At 34.8% G+C, this 22,002-nt stretch overlaps 2 protein-coding genes across 3 annotated transcripts in view; one reads left to right on the top strand and one right to left on the bottom strand.

The window, feature by feature from the left end:
- LOC141433254 (very long chain fatty acid elongase 7-like) overlaps positions 1 to 22,002 on the bottom strand; it is a 93,292-nt gene that overhangs the window by 46,760 nt on the left and 24,530 nt on the right. Inside the window, exons 2-3 of one of the 2 annotated variants that reach the window (XM_074095214.1) lie at positions 5,878 to 5,915; positions 4,582 to 4,745 (exon numbers count right to left, since the gene is read on the bottom strand). The gene's annotated coding sequence lies outside the window, so the exon portion shown is untranslated. Of the gene's footprint in view, positions 1 to 2,017; positions 2,300 to 4,581; positions 4,746 to 5,877; positions 5,916 to 22,002 lie in introns of those variants that run through there. The other variant, XM_074095213.1, reaches the window with a different exon arrangement.
- LOC141433260 (very long chain fatty acid elongase 7-like) overlaps positions 1 to 22,002 on the top strand; it is an 89,744-nt gene that overhangs the window by 14,483 nt on the left and 53,259 nt on the right. The window lies entirely within an intron of this gene.

Consider the following 22,002-nt stretch of genomic DNA (forward strand, 5'->3'; position numbering starts at 1 on the left):
TAGTCGCATTTCACCTTGATCGAGTATTATAGAAAAAAGTAGTATTTATAGTATATTTTAGTGCCAACATCAATTAACGCGTCGAATTAATTAGAGTCCCAAGCAAATGCGTCTAGGGGTAAATACTACACGAAAAATGAGATGCTACCAATTTTTTATTCTATTGAAATTTTGTTAGTTCGAGGTGAAATGCGATTCGGTGAAACGCTACAAGGAATTTATGCTTTTGAGGTAAAGAACTAACAAATGGTCACGACGCTCGAGTAAATACCCATTTAGCATTACGGCCTCCCCTACTATTATATTGATATTCCAAACATCTGCCAATGAAATCATACCGAAATTGATTATGGAAACATTTTTCTCGACCGTAGGTACAGCAAAGTCGAAGCCCCTATAAGGTCTAAATTCTCCAACTTGTGTGCTTTGTAAATGTTTGCAATTGGATTACAACAGGAGAAAGCTTAATTAACTTAGAAAAAATTATCGACTTGCTTTTTTTTGCGTCAAACTATGGAAAATATAGTTTAAAACTAAACCACTTTTTTCAAATAATAAAATTTTAGAGTTAATGGCTCAAGGGAGAGAGTAAAGCTCTCTGCCTCTCAAATTGGAACTTGCATTTTCGTTATTCTAACGAGAATTAAAAAAAATGTTTTTAGTAGGCGTTTACATAAGCTTACAATTATTATTATCTAGCCTGGATTGATGTCCCACTGCTGGGCAAAGGCCTCCCCCCATGTCCTTCATTTCTCCCGATCCAAACAGCCAGAGGCCAATCGTCGAGAAATACGTCCAAGTCATCCCGCCATCTCCGTCCGGGCCTACCCCGACGTCGCCTTCCATCCTGTGGCTTGTGGCACCCTTTCAGTGCCATTTTTAGCCCACCGCAGTGGATGTATTCGGCTGACGACGTGGCCGGCCCGGCCAGTCCCACTTCAACCTGGCAGTCTTTACACCGACATCGAGAATGCGTGTTTTAGAACGAAAAACCGTGTTCCGGATTCGATCAACCCTTCCCACTCCGAGCATGCTGCGCTCCATAGCTATCTGGCAAAGCTTCAGTTTGGTTTAATAATATTGCATCACAAGTATCGTCCATCCACGAAATAAAATTGTATCTACTTAATTATAAGAGCACAGTTTTATGATTTGTCTAACACTAACAGATTAAGTTAGGTATTTAAAACTTTAGTGTCTGATATACACGTGAAAGATAATTATTTATCTACAAATTTACATATATTGCATTTTCTCATCATCATCATCATCATCATCCCAGCCTATATACGTCCCACTGCTGGGCACAGGCCTCCTCCCAGAACAAGAGGGCTTCGGCCATAGTTCCCACGCGGGCCCAGTGCGGATTGGGAACTTCACACGCACCATTGAATTGCTTCGCAGGTTTGTGCAGGTTTCCTCACGATGTTTTCCTTCACAGCAAAGGTCGTGGTAAATTTCAAATGCATTTCCTATAAAATTGTTAAATTTAATATAATAGAGATTCCGTTATACTACGATTTACATCAATATCACGAATTATATTTTACATTAAAAATCCTCATCATGTTGATTTAATTTTTATCTTAATTTAGTTTGTGATTTTATTTTCTTTGTTGTTTGATTTTTTAATTAAATTTTATGTTATTTACGAGCTTTTAATTATTCGTAGATTTGTTTCTATCCCATAGACCTTTTTGTGGAGTCAATTATTGTAATATTATTTCTAAGTATTCAATTTCAACAAATAAAAAGTACATCGAAGATGTTTAATTGCTTACATGGGACAAGGACAACATGATTTTAAATAAAAATAATATATTTCATTTTCGAAATATTATTCAAGCTTTGCCGCTGTCATGTGCAACTTTGGTCTTTGAATATGTGGGGCTAGTTATTTATTAATAAAGTGAAAATCGATATATTATAAATATATTTTTCGATTGTTTTCTTCAGAAATTAAAGTTATTTATTTTAAATAACAGTCTCAATAAGTAAAAAAAAACATGACACTCACCTTTAAAAAAACCAAATACTATCTTCACACTTCTCAAACTAATTTATGAAACACAAACTAGCGGAGCAAACAAAACTGATAATGCACTTTGAAACTAAATTACTACTTAACGCTGTTCCATGTTTTTTTTTAAAAGGAAAACTTTATTTTTTTTACGATTTATTGTTTTCGGCTTATTGTTGGAGTCTCTCACGTGTATAATGACAATAAATAAAAAAATCTAAGTATAAGAACTATTTCCCCGCACACATAAAACGTTAGCGTTTGACTCGCCACAGACTACTAAACTAAACCAGAGGCGACAAGAACTAATTACAGATAGGGGGGATTTCACGACTTCGCTAGCGACCTTGTTTCGTCCGTGTTATTGAAGTTTTATATGTTTGCATAATCGGACGATGAGCCAAAATTAATTCAGCATAATGTTGCAATACGAATGATTTAATTAGTCCTGAAAATTGGCATATTTTTATTTTTATTGTTTTTATTTTAATTGTTTTCATTCACATAATGGCATGCTTAGATTTTTTTTATAATTACTAATCTTATTTTATTGACTAAAAATAAAAGAAGCGAACTTATATTATGTATAATAAATACTATCTAACATCCAAAACTAAAATTACATTTGACGATTTCAATACAAATTCTTATAACTGACATTTATGTAAATTATAATGTAATGATGTATTGAATTAATAAATAAACTAAAGTAAAGTAAACTAATCCTTCCTGTGTTCAAGTATGGCTACTTAAAAATGCTATTTCAGATACTTACTATTTTATAACATTATATATCATTTAAAATAAAATGTGTTTTTACTAAATTACTATTCCCAAACATTTCAACTTTGTATTATTTGATTATATAGCAGCATAATGTATGCATGCAAAAAACATTAACAAGTTTTTATATCATGGCTGTTTTAAACATTGATTCGTAATCGAATATGTATAGACCTTGACGTTTTGTGTCTAAAAACTACGTTAAACCACATGTTACCTATTAAAGCAATTTCTTCAATTATACAAACCAAAAAATAAGCAAAGTCGAGACTAATATGATGAGCAACTTCACAAACGATGAAGCTTTTGTTTAACGCGTTAATCTATGACATTAATCAACAGGTTTATACTACTGAATAGTGAGAATGGCTCGTATTACACGTGTATTATTAAGTATTTTTAATGTGAATAATAAAATGATATGACAATCAATAATGTAACCCCAATTCAAAATACGATATAAAATGTTCGTATTTTCTACGTTTTGGCTGTGTTGTAAATTGTAATGTAATGACCGAGATCACGTGTAGAGTCCATCAAAGTGGAGGATATCGCTGTTATTCATTGATGTGCGTTTTTAGTGTCGATTCTAGACAGTCTTATTATTATTACGTTCGTCATACGCAGAGTGTACGCAGCTTCTGGTTTATTATTGTATTCTACGATGCTATTGGGTCTAAAGGTGATTCGTTTTTGCTACTTTTGAATATATTTTATAATATAATTTATAGTCTTTGTTGCTCGGCTATTTGTACGTATTTCATGAAGTAATTATGGAATAATTAATTATTAATTCTGTGTAATTTCACCAGAGCGTCTGATCTGCATAATGTGCAGTTGTCAGTATTGTCAGAAAAATTGATATAAAACATAAAAATAATATATTCTATTATATTTTATTTCTGAATTGGCGTTTTACTTTTTTAGTAGTTCTCTAATCTATATTTTGATACCTTTTTTAAGCACCATTCGCTTTCAGTCTTGAATTGTGATGAGACAAAATTAGGAAACAAAGTACGCTCAGATGAATGGCCGCTCGAATGACTGTAACACTCGAAGAATTACGATAGTCTGGTACAGATTGTTTTGTAAATTCATTGCATCAGTTAAAACCTCTAGGCATTTACATAGCTGAGGTACCTTGACCATCGAATTTCAAGGCGTAGGGCTCTACAAGTGATTGATAGAAACAATAGTAGATTGTACAACAAGAGCATAAAACGAGCCATTTTACCCGAGGCGTCCATAGCCACACGAGCCGGTACGGCGAGGGTGGATAGACACGTTGAGGGGAAAATGGGCTTAATGCTCGAGTTTTATACTCTGCTTTTCACTTCAATGGCGAGGAAATGAAATATCAACAGTGGAAACAATTGCTCACTTACTATGTACCTTTTATTGTTCATGCATCATTATATAATTATATATTTTTAGTTTTATTGATTTATTTCGATTGATTTGATTGGTTTTTAGTTTTATATAAATTAAAAATTATTTAAAAATATATGTAGAAACTTTTTTGTTTGTGGCTGTTTACACCTCATTGCCTTGGTCTTAGACGAAGATTTTACTTTATGCACTGGAGCATAAAAAGTCATTTTATGTCGCCTAGATCCAGCATAAATACGAACTTTACGAGGATCAGAAGTAAAAAAAATGTTTTTATTTTTTATTTTTTTTATTTCGACAAACATGTCGACAACAGCCGTCGTTTTTTTTGTAGCGTTCATAGCGAATTTGGTTAAAATCATTTTTGAGAAATAAAAATATGTACTTACAAGTTAATACGGTAGCGCTCTGTGCTGGCTATAGAACAGATATTCTTCTTCCTCGGTAAGAGCGCACTCTTCGAAGCACCATAGACCGCCAATGGCCAGAAGAATAGTGTACATAGAGTAATATATCAAGTAAATCAATATGCTAAGCCACATGGCGCTTGAACCTGCAACAAGAGGTTAAATTAAGCTTCAGTTCTTTTCAGAGGTCCAGGATAGGACTAGGTAGGTACTCTTAGCTCTCAAAAAGTATTCGAGTAAAGGTATAAAACTTAAGACTGGCCCTATTGTATTTAGTAGTCATAATAGTGTGCAAAACTGAGATGGAACTTAAGTCACTTTTAAAATATGGAGCGTTAACTTGTTTTTGCCGATACGATGTCATACTCTAGCGGTGACATGTTTGTCTTTTGAAATTTAAACTCGCATCAAAAAAATGTACGAAATTGTACGCTAATTAAAAAAAAAGTACTATAGTCTGTCCGACGGCGTTAGAGTAAAAAGCAGTAAAACTTGTCACAATAGTATTTTTATTTCGACAAGTCGTAAGTCATAATACGAAGAAGTGAATTTCGACCTAAACGCATTCGATTAAAGCTTAAATTCCGGATTGTTGCAACCCTACCCTCCAATGTTTGTTTATTGCATTTGCTATTTTAGTGATGCCATTTAACATTGAACCTTAGTACAAACTATCATGTCAGCGTTTTGCATAGATAAGAAATCACTTACGCTTGTTTAAAGAGATAACTAATTAGCTTATCTTTATGGCGCTTTACTCTAACGCCGCCGGACAGACTATACATACACGAATACTATACCTACTTACGAGAAAACAACGATCAATTATGTCACCGCTAGGAAGCATATTTTCTGGCGGGCGCTATCTAATTTCATCAAATAGCAATCAAGTTTTCAACTTTCTTGTGAATATGTACGCAAAATGGAACGAAATTGTACATCATCATCATCATCATCCCAGCCTATATACTTTATGTCCAACTGCTGGGCACAGGCCTCCTCTCAGAATGAGAGGGCTTGGGCCGTAGTTCCCACGCGGCCCAATCCGCACTTCACACACTCCATTGAATTGCTTCGCAGGTTTGTGCAGGTTTCCTCACGATGTTATCCTTCACCGTAAAGGTCGTGGTAAATTACAAATGTAATTTCGCACATGAATTTTGAAAAATTCAGAGGTGCGAGTCGGGGCTTAAACCCACGATCCTCTGCTTGATAGGCCATACCACTAGGCCACTACGGCTTTATTTTAAATTGAAAATAGTGTTTTTAAATACTTACTTTCAAACAACGTTGAAACCGGATTAGCGTTGTCGGATCTGTAAGCAAACGTAAACTGTAGTTAGTATATAGTTAAAGTATTGAGAAATAAAATATTAATAGCTGTTGTGATTTCTGCGTTAGAGTCAATACAAAACTAAAAAAATGGTCAAGTGCGAGTCAGACTCGTACATGAAGGGTTCCGTAAACAGTTCAGTAAAAGTTTTTCTTAAAACTCTTCTAATATAAGTTTTTTTTGCTGACTGTACTTTATGCCCCTGGTTACCAAAGTACTCGTCAAGACGACAAACGAGTCCAAACTCGATGCGGTCGTGTCGTTCATCACAGAGTTCCTATGGTCACCCGCTAGTTTTATCATCAGATCAACTCCATGTTATAATAATACTGCATTGTCATCGGGTTTATATTTGCGTGTAAAATTTCAGCTCAATCGGTTGAAGATATCCACTTCAAATTTGTGTTGAAAGATTCACCCGAGCAAACATAGTTACATTACACTGCACATAAATATAATGCTTGTAATAAGTTTTTCTTAAAAGTTTCATTTTTAATACAAGCTTTTTTTGCCAAATGTACTTTTTGTTGACTGTACTTGCATTATCGTCTAAACTACATATCTGTACCAAATTTCAAGTCAGTATATTAACTATTGAGGCACAATATACGTAACATTGAGGGGTTCCCTCCTGCAGAGACGATCCTGGCAGGACCACCAAGATGTCACTACCAGATTATCGTATTGTCACCAAATTTACATAAGTATGCCAAATTTCAAGTCGATAACCCAAAACAAACAATAAAGAAATAAATAAACAAACAGGGCAAGCTAAAGAATAGCTTCTAAAAATATCGCCGAAATGTAAGCACTTGTGCAAGTATTTCGAATAAAAAACAATTTGAATTCTCATCCTCCTCGGTTCTTCTGGCTGTTTGCTTCTGAAACCATTGCCAGCGCATGCCGCGCGCATCTCAAAAAAAATGCTGTCTGTTTCACGGTTCATTCGCGGGAAATTCCGCGGACTTCGTATGTTGTGTAATTAAATAATAAGAAGCTCGACTAGTGTAAATACATTTTAAATTGTATTATAAACCTTGTAAATAGAGTTAAATACTTAGTATGACTTTTTTAGTGTAAAAAACAATAGGTAAACATAGTGATTAATACGGTGTGGATTTGGCGAGCGCTTTATCAAAGTTGGCTTCATTGAGGTTTGTGGTTCATAAATTGCTTTATTAATTTTGCACAAAAACGAATAAACCACACAATCAGACATTCACTATATTATATTATCGAAGCTTTTATAAAACATCATTAAATCGCAAACTTAAAAGGTAAATATTCAAACGAAATAGCTAGTCGTTGCTAGGCGACTCGGTCGCCTTAGCAACGGCTAATAACGTCTAGTAACCAAAAAACGCTGAAAAAAACACATTTCTTGTATGACGGACCCCTTTAATTTGTAACTTTATTTTATTTTTAGTACTTGTTGTTATAGCGGCCACAGTAATACATAATCTGTGAAAATTTCAAGTGTCTAACTTTAACGGCTTCAGAGATAGAGCCCTGTGACAGACGGTCAGACAGACAGACAGACAGACAGCGGAGTCTCAGTAATAGGGTCCCGTTGGCACTCATTGGGTACGGAACCCTAAAAAGTCAAGTGCCAAGGGCCCCGTACTACTGTATACCTACCTAATATTTAGCACCATTTTTAGGGTTTCGTACCCAAAGGGTGCCAACGGAACCCTATTACTGAGACTCCGCTATCTGTCTGTCTGTCTGTCTGCCTGTCTGTCTGTCTGTCTGTCCGTCTGTCACAGGGCTCTATCTCTTGAGCCGTAACAGCTAGGCACTTGAAATTTTCACAGATTATGTATTACAGTGGCCGCGACAACAACAAATACTAAAAATAAAATAAAGTTACAAATTAAAGGGAGTCGTCATACAAAAAACGTGTTTCATTCAGCATTAAGACTAAATAACAATTTATGATCCACAAACCTCCGACACACACTTCACAAAAGCCAACTTCAATAAAGCAGTCACAGCCGCTGTATTAAATGTTTTTTACACTAATAAATGTCTGTTATAATTCTTACTTAACACTATTTATTTACAAGGTCAAAATTTAAAATTAGGTTAAGATTTATTCACGAATTCATAATAAGTACGCGCCTTTCGGCCGAATTGCCGCGTTCAGCCACGCCACGTTGTTTATTTTCGGCGCATGGCAAGAGTCTAAAGCGCTATTCAGCCTCCGACAGGGCGACAGCCAAAGAGGATGAGAATTTAAAATTGTTCTTTATTCAAAATACTTGCACCTAGTGCTAGTGCTAGGGGTGATATGCTTTTATTAACTTGTATGTAATGTAATGTAACTAATTATGTTTGTTCAGCTGGAATTCAATAATTTAAATAAAATATTCAATTATTCAACTTAAATTTGAAGTGGATATCTTCAACCGATTGAGCTGAAATTTTGCATGCATGTATAAATCCGATGACAATGCAATATTATTATGACGTAGAGCTGATCTGATGATGAAGTTAGATGTTGGCCTTAGGAACTCTGTAATAAAACGACACGAACGCATCGATTTTGGTCTCATTTGATTCATATTGACGACTACCTACTTTGGTAACCAGGGGCAAAAAAGTACCGCCAACAAAAAAGCTTGTATTGGATTTTTTTACAAAAAAATATTACCGAACTATTTGTTTTTAAACCATTGTACGGAGGTGCGGAACCCTTCATGCGCGAGTCGCTCGCACTCGCACTTGACCGTTTTTTTTATTTTACATTAATTTTGTTGTTTGACATGTGTAATACGTTATTATGTATATTAGTTACATGCTTGTAGGAACATGTCAGTGGCGTGGGGTAATATGTTTCATTAGAAAACTCGATGTAGAAACGGCACTTCCATAAGTTTACTTAAATTATATTTAACTAATGCAATAAACATAGATTTTGAACATGAAACTACCGTGAGACTCACTCACTTTTAATCATAAAACACGGATTACTCACGTCTGAAATCGAGATTTGCTCGATATGTTTCGGGGTAATCCGCGTGCGCGTGCGCGCGTGTTGCAGCAGCCGCTGAGTCGCGTTTCTCCCAGAAGAAGGGTTAGGGATTAGCCCGAAACATGTCGAGCTAAAAGCTAAACTCGATTTCAGACGTGAGTTATCCGTGTTGTTATCATTTAAATATAGATTCTAGGTATTATACAATTGACTTTGAAGGAGGCTCATAAGTATTAGAGATTTCAAAGTTGGTGTGCAAAGATAGTTAGGTACTTTATGTATGATAGAAAGAATTAGTTTATTACACGCCCTCGAGAACAACTTTTTTTTTTGGGATAAAATGTATCTTTTTTATGTCCTTCATCCAATATGATGTGCCTATGCCAAATTTCAAAGCAATCAGTTCAGTAGTTATAAGGCGGAAAAGCGGAACAAAACGAACAAACGAGCTCACTTTCGCATTTATACTCGTAAATATTATAAGATTTTAAATGTCATCAAAAACATAAGAAGCGATATGTTTGTGAAAAAAATTGACTTTCGTGACCTTTGACTTTGCAAATCATGAACCACGCAATTTTGTTTTTGATTTTTTTACTTATTTTATATTGCTTTGCTGTTACTGAAAGACGCAATTTACACACGCGTCATTTTGTATTTATTATTTACCTACTTGCATAACTTTTTGACATGGGTTACAACAGCAGGGGTTACAGGAATGACGTCAAACTTACAAACAATGCTTTATGACAGATGTAACACCACAAAGAGTGAGGCGATCTGGCGTACCAAGGGTTCCTTACATAAAATATATTATTATTCATGCACCAGACAGTGAGTCTAACAAAAAGATATTTAAATCGGACTGAATGATAAACATTACTTTGCAGAAAAAAATAATAGTAAGTACTATACTTAATACTTTGTTTTTTTTTTTAATTTTTTGAACTAAACTAACAAACAGACAATTAATGGCTGGTGAAATAAAAGATTGTAAAAAGTTTTTTCACCTCAGCACCTCAAACAGGCAGGTTTTGCTCTTAAAAATCAGTGAGCAAAATTGCATTTTGCTGACAGACAGACAGACAAAGAGACTGACAGACAGACGGACAAAAAGTGATCCTATACGAGTTCCGTTTTTTCGTTTTGAGGTACGGAACCCTAAAAATTAGATAGTGATCTTCATAATTATGTTGTACACACGTGACGAACGCACACACGCACGCACGCACGCACGCACACATATAGACAAATGGGTGTTATCCCAGACGTCCGGCATTTATAATATTAGTGAGACATTCAAATATTTACTTGCATTCAATGGAATAAATATTGTCTAAACTAAAAATAGGTATTTTAATGAATGATATACCTATATTTATTTTACTTCCAAAAAGCGTTAAATAATTTACCATTAATAACCTTATGAACTATTGAAACTTACAGCGCAGTTTGACTGTATTGTTTGCGTCTTAACCGCTGTAATGATATGCGTTACTTTTATTTAAATACAAAATAACTACCTATTTAAAAATAATTTTAATGACATTTTAAATGTAATGCATAATACAAGATTATTTATTTCAACCAACATAATATAGTATAAAAAGAAACGACAACAATTATATAGATTAAAAAATATCTAAACCCTGTATTTCTCCTACCCGGGGCATCGTGAATAGTATGCTTGCGGCATTCCCTCGCTGCACGGCTAAGCTCAGCCTCTGGGCGAAAAAAGACCCGGCCCTGGGGTCGCCAGAGACGCCAACTAGTTTATCCGACACCTCGCGAACAAATTTTTTGGTGTCGGATGACCACGGTCCTAAAGTTTCTAACGCAAGTGCCGCAAATATTTAATCATTTGTTAAGAACGCGTATTTGCGGCACTTGGTTGTCTGCGCGTGGTCAGCAGCAGTCCCTGGCTTATAGGCAGAACCTCTGACGTAGTACGGAGCCAGCGTGTCTGAGCACGTAACGTCCCACACCAAAGGCTTGCCTAAGCTCCAATACAAGTAATTATATTAAAATAATTTACGGTTCTTCTTACATATTTTTAACCCTATTAGGAGTGGGTACTATTAAATTGGTACATCTTAACATTATTATTTTTTATACTCTTGTATAAGTTGGGTTTTCTACGCAAAACTGTAACGTAAATGAAATGAAGTGAATGCTGCTTATGTACAAGGTCAGCTAAATAATTTAGCTTGTTTTATACACCTCTTTAACTGACACCTCTATCCTCCTGGAACCCAATTGTACCATTTGTATGCTGCCATAAAAGCCGAATGTCCTTTATAAAAAAAATATACTCAAAATTCCTGACTCTTCTGTTGTTTGTGTTAGCTTTAAAAGCAAATATTTAGTTCTGCACGAAATACACCAGGAAATTTAGAATAATTTTATTTACATGGAATTCGGTTATCGCGCGCTATTCCCTCGGGAACTGTACATTTTCCGGGATAAAAAATAGCCTATTGTCACTCTTTGGCCCATAAAATATCTCTATGCCAAAAAGACGGACAAACACACAAACACACACACTTTCGCATTTATAATATTAGTATGGATGTCAGGCCTTCATGTTTATGTCCATTTAGTTCTTTACAAAAGACGCAGCGATCCACGAGGCTATAACAGGAACGAGACAAACATTTTTAAATCAAGCCTTCCTTAAAACGAATCCTGAAAAAGGAGCTTGAAATATCAATTAGCAGCAATTTACGCGATAATACCTACCTGTATGTAATTGGTTTACCAGAGTGATGTACAATACTTTAACCCTTTACCAGGCCAAGGGATATATTCCACCAACATCTTATATCGGTAACCGTAGTCAGGTTTTAATTCCAAACCACCTACAAAATATTTTGTCAATCCCTGAAAATATTATTTTATGATCTTTATTAACAACACGCTTCTAAATTGCGTAATATATCTTTGGCAGCCGTTTAAATTCACTTGAACGCTAATTCCAGTAAACTACGGATAAATTCGAACACTTTCCATAATTTATATGAAACAGAAGTACATAGGTCGAACAATTTTTTGATATTTTGTAGATTTTGAGTGTTGAAAGCTAATGTAATCGTAAACATTGCTAAATATTCATGCATTATTGTGTATGACCAGAATTAGGATGTGGGTTGATATTATCCCATGGCCTTATTAGAGTTTAACTGTGTGGGAGCTATTTTTCCCATGGCCCGGTAAATTGTCTTGTCATGTCATAAAAACTCACGTAAATAATAAAACAGTTTTTGTGTTCAACCTAGAACGAATTCATGTACCAAAGAGACCCAAAATCTAATCGGGCCATGGGAAGAATAGTTCCCACACAGGAAAATTCTAGCCAGGCAATGTGATAGAGTCATCCCACATCCTAATTCTAGTCCTATCACAAGGACGCAGGAGTATTTAGCAAAATATATGATTATATTACCTTACAATCATTAAAATCATGAAAATAACAAAAAATGGTTCTATATATCTGCTTGTGTTTTTCTTAAATTCAGTAGTGTTCGAATTTGTAAACAAACCACTAACATCACTGGTCAAGTGGATTTAAACGGCTGCTAAAGATATATTATTGGATTTTAAAGCGTGTCATGAATGAAGATCATAAAATAATGTTTTCAGTGATTGATATAATGTTTCGTAGGAGATTTGGAGTTAAACCTTGACTATTATAACCGATATAAGATGTGGGTGGAATATATCCCTTGGCCTGATCAAGAATATAATAAGACAAAATCTAGTATGACAGTTCATTACTTAGACAGGCGATGGGATAACCGTAACCCACATATTTATTTCTGGTTTAAAGGAAGATCTTCGACTTTCATAAATACATTTTTTACAAGGCGTTCAATACGGTTGCAACAGCATATAAAGTACGTATTAAGACACGCTGGTTCTTCGGGGCCTGGTAAAGAGTTAATACTATGACGTTATGCTATGAAGCATTTACGTCATACAAACTAGTAAATTTAACTGTATGAACAAGTCATCTAAAAACAAGTTATAAATGACCGTAAAACCGTAGAAGTTATAAATAGATGTGAGACTTGAATTTACACGTTAGGAGTTCCGTATAACGTGTGTACGAAGCAACCCCAAAAAAAAACATTTATTTACCTTTACCTGGTAAAAAAGTTTTTTCCTTACCAAAGCTAATATTTTTTTGATGTACCTATAGAAACTACGAACCATAATCCTTAGAATAGGATTGGTTTTTTGGAGTCTTTTTGTATTTTTTATTTCAACTCCAAATTTGTTACTTTTACGGGTATCCCGTGAAACCATATCGAAAATACAAACTGAGACATGGATGCACAGAAAAACCAGAAAAAGAGACCAGCCTTAGAATAGGAACAAAAAAGGATATGATCATTATCTTTATAAATTAAAAAGCTACTGCTAAAACAAAGAACACGGGCAAAAAAATTGTAAAAAGTATAATCGATAAAAAAATTGAAAAAGTATACCATAACCACAAAGCAGCCTTTGTTTAAATAATATAGTGACACGCCAATTTAGGTAATTTATTTGTCCAATAAAAAAAATCGTGAACAGAACCCTAAAAGATGGCGTCGTTCATCACTGTGTCGCCATAGATTTGACCGAGTTGATTTTCGTACTGAGCTGTGAGATCGTTGACCTGATTTATTTGTTAAAATCAAGTTCTTTTCTGTACTCGGAAAAGAGTTAGAGGGGTGTAAAAAGCACCTGAAAAGGTTTGTGGAAATATACCCATAGCAGTGTCACTCGTTTCTTACTAACGTTGGCCTCACATACTACACAGTCGTGTCTTTATATATAGGTACTAGCTTTTACCAACTTTTACCAAGCTTTTTGAAACAAACTTTTTTTATACTATTTGTTTCCTTTACAATGCCACTAACTCCCCAACGAGATTTAAAGGTAAAAATCCCACTTCTGTGTAAATTAATATTATAATTGACACTCGCGTATAGTGTCAAATTATAATATGTTTTAGAAAGGTGACCGTGTCGTTGCGACAGGCGTTGCGACACGACACGGCGGGGTAATTGCGCTTGATGTGTTTCTGACCGTAGGACAAGTTTATTTTTTGCTATGAACTATATGCCCTAACTAGCTTTACCACTTTCCTAATGTCATTTTGATACTAGTGTTTTCATCATGTACGACAATGTTGACCACGATTTAAGTTAAAGTACCTGGGCGACCGAGCTTTGTTCGGGCTAAAACTCGGTAATAAGCGTTTTCCCAGAGATAAGACCAAGCTAGATCAATTTTTAATCCCCGAAAACCCCTACATGCCACATTTCATTGAAATCATTGGAGCCGTTTCCGAGATACCCGAAATATATATATAAACATGCAACTTTTTGTTATATCAATTGCTCGTTTAAAGGTATCAGATGGGTATACAACGGGTAAGTCCTGTAATACGAGCAAATAATTTAAACATAGGTCGTTCTGGTCATACTGAACAACATTAGTTCAGCGACTTTTAAAAATAATTCAAATTCAAATATTTATTGATAGGATTAGTTGTTTTATTTTTGCTTTAAAGTTTATTCGAAGAAGCCATGTAAAGCAAAATGCTTGATATTTGTACCGTGACAGGCGACGTCAGTTAGGTTCTAGGATGGCGTTTATTGATGACAGTATTTAATTTGTATGAAAAAGGGAAAATCTCCGTTATTTTTAAAACTCGCTGAACTAATGTTGTTCAGTTTGACGAGTACGACCTGTTTTGATTATTTGCTCATATTACAGGCCACACCCGTTATATCGAATGGTCTAAAATTATTTTGCATAAACATTTTTCCTAACATATTTCTTTGCATATAAACGTTTCGTCGAATGATTGAAATGTCAAAAATTGTTTGGCCGAAATTGTTTTTCATAATATTATTGTGGTCTAAAAATTGTTTAGTATAACATTTGTATACTTAATATAACTAGGGCCCGGAATTTTGCGTGCGGCTATTGACAGATTTTGGGGAGAGAGCACCGCTTTTTCGATCGATAGTTTTTTTTTAGTTTATGTTTTTATTAAATCAAACCTAAAACTTTTCGATGATACGTACTTTTCTTAGCAGTCGATGTTGAAAAAAGTTCAAAATATTGGAAAGTTTAATCCGTTGAAATTGCTTTATTGATATGACTATAGTTACAAATACCCTAATATTTTATAACTTGAGAAAACATCCCTCTGAGACCACTGAACCTTAGGTAGCTTGTTTGCCTACCCTTTGATAGAATAAAAGAGAAAATATTATTTTGTACTCCTTCAGTTCTTACTATAGCCAATATAAAGTGTTTTATAATAATTTTATAATAACATTCCATGCAAAAGGGTCATACTGAAAACCAGCGCTGCGGCTTGCTGTAGCAATATACTGAGTATGGCCCTTTTAACTTCTTTCGGCACAATGTTTATTTTATTTTCTCTCTTGGTGCCTAATATATAAGATTGTCTGTTTTTTAGCTGTCATTTTATTTATTTTTGTTGTGCCGAATTTAGTTAAATACATTTATTCTTTCTTTCTTTCAAAAATATATTTACAATTATGTATAAAAGTTAAAACATAAATAAAACAAAACTATCGATTTGTCGATAACATCGATAAAAAGCGGTGCTCTCTCCAAAATTCCGAGCTCTAAGTATAACATTGTTTTGTCGATTGCTATTATAGGTGTAAAATTGTTATTCCGAATATTGTTACCACTAATTTTATGTTTGGAAAACAAATATGAATTTAATGACTCTGAGGCGAAGTCGACGGAGATTTTAACCCTATCCCGTGGGAATATCGGGATAAAAGTAGTTTATATCCAGCTGATGTCCAGCTATCTACATACCAAATTTAATCCAAACACACACACACACACACACACACAAACTTTCGCATTTATAATATAAGTAGGAATAAGTAGGATGTACAGTTCATACACGAAGGTTTTTTAGAAGTTAACGGGATCATACAGGTCAATGCACTCACTGTTAATACATACAAGTTAAATTAAATACTGCCAAAGGCGTCGCCAAGGGGGAGGCAGCAGGGAAGGGCAGCTGACCCCCCTAGAGATTCTAAAAAAGTCGCTAAATGGAAAGCAACCGAATCAAAGTTATTAGAATCGTCGTAGATGTAAGGCTCGTACTACAAGTGAAAAGCTTCATGGGCTCTCAACTTTACCGACAATTCATACTTTTTTCATTCACCGTATCAACTCGAACTCGTGACCTCAAGCTTCGTAGTCAGGTTCTTTAACCACTAGGCCATCTGGTCGTCTAAACTACTCTTAAACTACTAATAATTCTTAAGCAATTTTAGCCGTTATAATTTTTCTTTTAAATTTGATGTACCTTCTACCATCCTGAATTTTTTCATATTTTTCCACCCAACAGTAGATTGCACGCACGAAATTTATTTGCATAATTATTTTGCAAACAGATAACTGAATCAAAAAAATCGTCCTGGCAACTCGCCAATGGTTTTAAAGAGCTATCCAACGATACTCCACACTATATAGGGTTAGTCGAGAAAAAAAATCACCCCCACTATACATCTATAGGAGCTACCTTAAATTTTATTTTTTATTTATTTACCCGACAGCGAAGAAGAAGGGTTGTGTGTTTGACCCGTATGTATGTATGTATGTATGTCTTTTCCTATGTCCTCTCATAACTACTCAATGGCTGAACCGATTTTGATAAATGATACGTCATTGCATTCGTTTTAGACGCAAATGACACCTGGGTACATGAAATTGTTAAAAAATATGCACAAGTCATGTGTTTATATTTTTACCGTTTTTACAGAAATACCAAAAAGTATGAAATAAAACAATAAATTTAAAAAATCAAAACCCGTCTGCGTAAAAATAATACTAAAAAGAAGAAAACAAGACGTGGACATAGTGGTTTAGAACTCTGTTAAATAGCTAACTTAAACTTCAACGTCGGGACCCATTCTAATCGCGACCAGCTCAAAAAATCTTTTCCCGACTGTTGAAGTTTAAGTTAGCTATTTAACAGCGTTTTAGACCACTACGTCCACGTCTTGTTTTCATCCTTTTAGTGTTTTTTTATGCAGTCGGGTTTGTTTTTTTTTTTACCACTTTGTTGGCGTGACTGATAATAATATGTTGTTGTTTTAACTCTTTATTGTACATAAAACATATGAAAATTACAATTAACAAGAGAAAGAGATGTGGGAACAAAGGCGAACTTATCCCTTAAAGGGATCTCTTGCAGTTAACATTTGAACGCTTGAAAGTACAACAGAAACAAGAGTAGACACTACAATGGAAAGATAAAAGGATCAAAAAATATTTGTATTCATACCAAATTCCAGCTTTCTAGTACCTACTTACGGTCTCTGAGCTTAGCCGCGGACGGACGGACAAACATGGCGAAACTATAAGGGTTCCTAGTTGACTACGGAAACCTAAAAAATTGAGATTTATGTACATCCTTAGGGAAGCCTAAAGCGAAGGAACAACACACCCTCCGGCCAGAAGTCGGAATGCAGGAACATCTGCTGGTGCGTGGCCAATGATAATCTATGATGATAGATTATCATTGGCCACGTATGCTAAACACTTAAAATTTAGCCACGTCACGACTATATGTTCAGCGTTACAAGCTTATCGCATATAGGTACATAAGATAATATTTAATTTGAACCATCTTTGTTCCTCTTCCTTACAACGTTACATACCTAGTTGGTGCCTAGTTTGTCGTAAGTTGGCGATTACAATTCCTAGAATCACAATTAGGCATGGAACAAAGCTTAACACTAAGGTGGTGGTCTAAACCAGCTATACGCAACAGTTTTATTGTACGCCAAAAATCGACACTACCTACTTTAATAGTACATTGTGTCTTAAGGGCGGTATATAAGGAATTACGAACGAGAGTCTAGACTCAGGGCTTGAATGAGTCGATTTTCGTAATTCTAGTAAGTACCACCCGTGCGACATACAATGTTTTTAATCACATTGCGAGTAAAATTGTATATTTGTAAAAGAATAACTAATATTTTTTCAAAAATTGCCGACACCGCTGACTGCGCTCTTGGCAGTACCAGCTCCCCGCCGCCCTTCTCCTCCGCAGCATGTGCATGACGTGAGCGTACGGGCAATGACACGTTTACCGATCTTGGGCTTCATGACAAGAAAATTAGTAGGGGCAATGACTCATTTACCGACCACGGGTTTCATGACAAGCACATTAAGGTCGAGGGTTTTATTTAAGGGGTTGCAATTAAGGTAGCCTGCATGTTACGACACTGTTTACGAGAGTGTCATGAAAAATAAGTTATGCTAAAAATTTAATTTTTAATACAAGTTTTTTTTTGCTGAACGTACTTTTTGTTGACTGTACTTGTATTGTCACCAAAACTACATTTGAATACCAAATTTCAAGTCGATTCCATTACCCGTTGAAGAATTCCGTCCTGCGGAGACGATCCTGGCCGGACTACCAGAATGTCATTACCAGATTATTGTATTGTCACGCAAGTTACATAAGTATACCAAATTTCAAGTCAATCCAACTACTGGAAGTAGGTCGAATTTAACTTGCAAGATTTGATTACAGACAGACAACGGGACAGGTGAAACTATAAAAAGCTTGTACCTCAAAATCGATAATTTTTCTGAGGAGGATACTATAGACGAACTTTGAGATACTCGTAAAAAGGCGGACTTATCCCTTTAGGGCGATTATTTGAGCGTTTCAACCGTCTCATTTTTCTGGACACTCTTCTGTTATAATGGCCGTATATTCTGATACAGTTTTTTAGTTATTTGGTAAAAACACAGGAACTCTAACAAAACGACGTCAAAATCTACAGCCAATTCGTAAAAAATGTGACCAGTGCCCTTAGTGTAAGTTTTCGGTTACAAAATACGTCTCGATTGCGTTCGCGTTAAAATCTCAATTTGTATGGAAACACGAACATCGCAAACGTTCCGCAAGAGGCGCTGTTCGTGTTTCCATATAAATTGAGATTCTAACGCGAACGCGATCGAGACGTATTTTGTAATCGAAAACTTACACTAAGGGCACAGATAAATGAGGCGGCTGAAACGCTCGACTAAACGCCTTTTAACCTGTCCTCTCCCAGAGGCACAAATTTGTGCCCAAATTCCTTTGATCCTGTTATCCTGGGAGATGACAGATTAATGAATTTCTACCAGTTTATCTTTGAGTGGCGATTTTTCAAATTAGTGACGAAATATTGCCAATGATGTTGCAAATGATTGTTAACATAATTAACAGACGAAACAGCAGCGAATGCAGGATTGTTGTTTTAGGGCTTGACTGCACTAATAGTAGGTTTTTGTAAAGTAACTACAAATACAATAGCACAGAAAGCAGAATTTATGTGATGAAAATTAATTAGCTACTATATTTTTACGTATAGGAACGCCTAACGTACAGGAACACCTAAATTTGATTTGAAGACCTATTCTATTTCTGTACATACCTATCAAATAAATAAATTATTTATTCATTTATTTAGTTCATTGATAGATTTATTTATTTATACACATGGAATCCATCATGCTTACTAAAATATTATTATAATATCTTCACATTCTTTCTCAGAAATAAATTCAACTGCAAACTTTGATTTACAAAATATTCCAAGATTCGTTCAGACTGTCTTAAAGTTTGCTCGGCGTGATCAAAACCAGTCAGTTTCACAACCGAATTCAATGTACGCATATTATTTTCGACTCAAGTATGGCAAACATGCTTGTCGCTATATACGAGTATGTCGGCTATAACGATACATTAATAATAGGGCTCTGTTTTTTCTTGCGCTAGAGAGGTTTTTGTGATCATGTGCGATTTTTTATTACGCTTATTTAGTTTCTATAATTGACTATGCCATTGCCACTGAAGCTCGATCTTTGAAAAATCAAGTCGATGGGACTAAAAGAAAAAAACAAACGTTTTTTTGTTACTTATTTAGTGAGTTTCATGAAAATGTTTCTAACAAGTTTGATGAAATACACAGCGAAACGGTTTTTAAATAGATTAAGTCCCATGTTTACTTAAATACTATGCCATGAATTTAATTGAGAAAGAGTTTTAATGAAAGCTTCCTAAAAATAACAGCCAAGATAATAAATATTTTTAAAACGTACGTAGAAAAATTTATAGATCCTATTCAATATTTTTTTATCATTGACGGTACTTAACCGATTTCCTTTTTTAAAACTTTAATTAAGATACAGAAAATTAACTCCTGTCCACTAAAATATTCACTGAATTTATTTTGTAGAAATAAATGTAGACGCAATCATTTACCTTTCGGAACCAGTAAGCTAGTGAGAATGAGTGTCGAAATTGGCAAGTGACGCAAGGCTCGGACAGTCGCGCCCACGTCTTTAGGTTCGCGAAGGTTACTAGACTTATAGTAAATACTCGTATTCATGGCTGAAACTACTACTGTATTCTATTCTTCTAAAAGTTTGATTATATATTGAAAACTTTTAAAGAATGTTATGATAAGTGTAAAGAAAGCAAGATTTTAACTACTTAATTTATTTTGCTTCGTCGCTATAACCGTGCGCCACAACACGATAATACTGAATTTATATTCATATTTATACTAGCTGTTGCACGCGGCTGCGCCCCTGTTCCAGTCTTTTTTAAAATTTTGTTTAGCACAAACCTTCTCCTGACAATAACGAACACCCAATCCAATTACATACATTTCGGAAATTCATTACATACATTTCGTTACATACATTACACCCAATACATACATTTCGGCAATTCATTTTTATTTATATAGATTTATCAAAATGCTCTTAATAGGGCATATTAGGCAAAGCTCTATGCAGGGGGCGACACTAGCATATACTGTACATGAAAATAATATAAATGTCGCCATGACGGGTGACGGGTGTGCATAAATTACTGTTCGCCTATCTTTATATATTATTTTGTACTCTTTTGTTTTGTTGTTTTCTTTTTGTATTATTTTTGTGTTTTATGTACAATAAAGTATTTACATACATACATACATGAATGAGCGTGACCAAAGAGTATTAGTACCTATAGAGAAAACCATGACATATTTAATATGTCATGATCAAACGATAGAGCTATATTTCCAAAAAATTAAAAATTATATGATATAATGGCATCGTACAGTAAAATTGCACGTTTAAAATGAAATTAAAACAATCCGAAAGACTTATTCACATTTCCCAATTAAACTTTGTGTTAAAAAGAATCTGGTTGAATTACAAAATTAGAAAAATTTGAATTGTTTCAGTTTCATTTTAAACGTGTGAAAGATGGATTCTACAAGGGCGTAGCTACATTCATATTTTGTTAAACGTAAATTTCGTGACTCTTTATTGAATACACCAACACATAGTAAGCAGTACAGAAAACACTGGTATATAGAGATTTTCCAAGGTAAGCAATAGGCGGCCTTATCGCATCAGAGCGATTTTTTTCCAGGTAACGTTTACAACAGCCAGAAGTATTTAAGGAATAGATTTCAGCTGATGGTGCAATTTACAACAGATTAGAGCATTATCAACAATAGAACATAAAAGTAACCATACATGCCATACATATCAAGAATTATACACAACAAATCTAATAATAATAACATGTATGTACGCTTAGAGCATTATAATACTGCATCAGATTTAAATGCAGTTTTCCCCCTTAGTTATAATTTTTTAAGGGAGGTTGACATGTAAAATACACGGTCGAAGGGGACGACGAACCTTCCCGCCAATTCGAGATTATTATATCTTCAGTACTCTAATTTTTTTTCCAAGAAACTATGATAATATTTTTAGGCGTTTTCGAGTTACAGCTCGTTAAAGTTTAATACAAAAAAATTATAACAAAAAACTGAACCGACTACTTACATAACACCATGAAAATAATTTTCTAACAGTCTGAAGTCGCTCGCTGAAGGTGCCTCAGCACGAGCCAGTAGGAGTGGACCTATAGTCATCTACTTCACCCTACGCACTTTATATTGGGCTTTAATCACTCCTGCTGGCTCGTGCCAAAGCACCGACCGGCTTCAGACTGGTAGAAAATTATTTTCAT

The sequence above is a fragment of the Choristoneura fumiferana genome, chromosome 12 (assembly GCF_025370935.1).
Source record: "Choristoneura fumiferana chromosome 12, NRCan_CFum_1, whole genome shotgun sequence".
NCBI lineage: Eukaryota > Metazoa > Arthropoda > Insecta > Lepidoptera > Tortricidae > Choristoneura > Choristoneura fumiferana.